Source organism: Octopus bimaculoides, chromosome 19, assembly GCF_001194135.2.
Source record: "Octopus bimaculoides isolate UCB-OBI-ISO-001 chromosome 19, ASM119413v2, whole genome shotgun sequence".
In the NCBI taxonomy this organism is placed as follows: Eukaryota; Metazoa; Mollusca; class Cephalopoda; order Octopoda; family Octopodidae; genus Octopus; species Octopus bimaculoides.
Window position 1 is genome coordinate 25,261,697 of NC_068999.1, and position 946 is coordinate 25,262,642.

At 32.3% G+C, this 946-nt stretch overlaps 1 protein-coding gene across 3 annotated transcripts in view; it reads right to left on the reverse strand.

The window, feature by feature from the left end:
* LOC106874530 (PC3-like endoprotease variant B) overlaps positions 1 to 484 on the reverse strand; it is a 166,646-nt gene extending 166,162 nt beyond the window's left edge. For 2 of the 3 annotated variants that reach the window (XM_052974834.1, XM_052974835.1), the window contains exon 1: positions 399 to 466. The gene's annotated coding sequence lies outside the window, so the exon portion shown is untranslated. Of the gene's footprint in view, positions 1 to 398 lie in introns of all 3 variants that reach the window. The other variant, XM_014922295.2, reaches the window with a different exon arrangement.
* Positions 485 to 946: the final 462 nt, after the last annotated feature.

Here is a 946-nt window from a genome sequence, read left to right on the forward strand (position 1 = left end):
TGGTAACAGAGACCGATTGAATAAATACTAGGCTTACAAAGAATAAGTCCTGGGGTCGATTTGTTCGAGTAAAGACGGTGCTCCAGCACAGCCACAGTCAAAATGACTGAAACAAGTAAGAGAATAAAAGAAATATATATATATATATATATATATATATATATATACATGTGCGTGTGTGTGTGTGTGTGTGTGTAGAGAGAGAGACAATGAGAGAGAGTGCAAGAGAGAGATGTATGTATGTATGAAATTAGTCACAAAACTTTAAACAAAGATAGAGTAGGTTTCATAAATATGCTATAGTGTTTACTGATAGAATGTTCTCAATAAAATATTAACTCTTAGACATAATTCCATATGAGAGATTTTATGAATGTTTATAAATTAACAAAATTTACCTGTTAATATATAGCACGATCCAGAATAGTCTTTACTTAACAGTCTCCAGTCACTGCTAGAGTTAAGGTAAAAAGCTATGTAAATAGTTTGCCCATGTATCTTAGTAATCTGCCCTGATTACACCCTAAGTAAACAGAACTACATTCACGTATCACAATAACTTTACATTAAGTGGTTTCTAAGCACTAAAAAGCACACCTACAATGTGTTCTCAATATTCAATGTTGTGAGCAGAAGTAATCTCTTTGTAATTTGAATTTACTACTAAGGTTTGATTCATAATTAAAGTTTTACATTTGTAAAAAGAAATGTTCTCAGGAAAGTTACAGCATGATGTTCTTCACTCTATAAATATTAGGTTTTAACCAAGTCTAGTGAAAGCAATGTGTATCATGTTATTCATATTTTCTTGAACAAATATTAGTAGGACTGACTTGTGTGGTAAGAAGTTTGCTTCCCGACTACATACTTCCAGGTTCAGTCCCACAGCATGGTATCTTGAACAAGTGTTTTCTATTATAATTTCGAGCCAACCAAAACCTTGTGA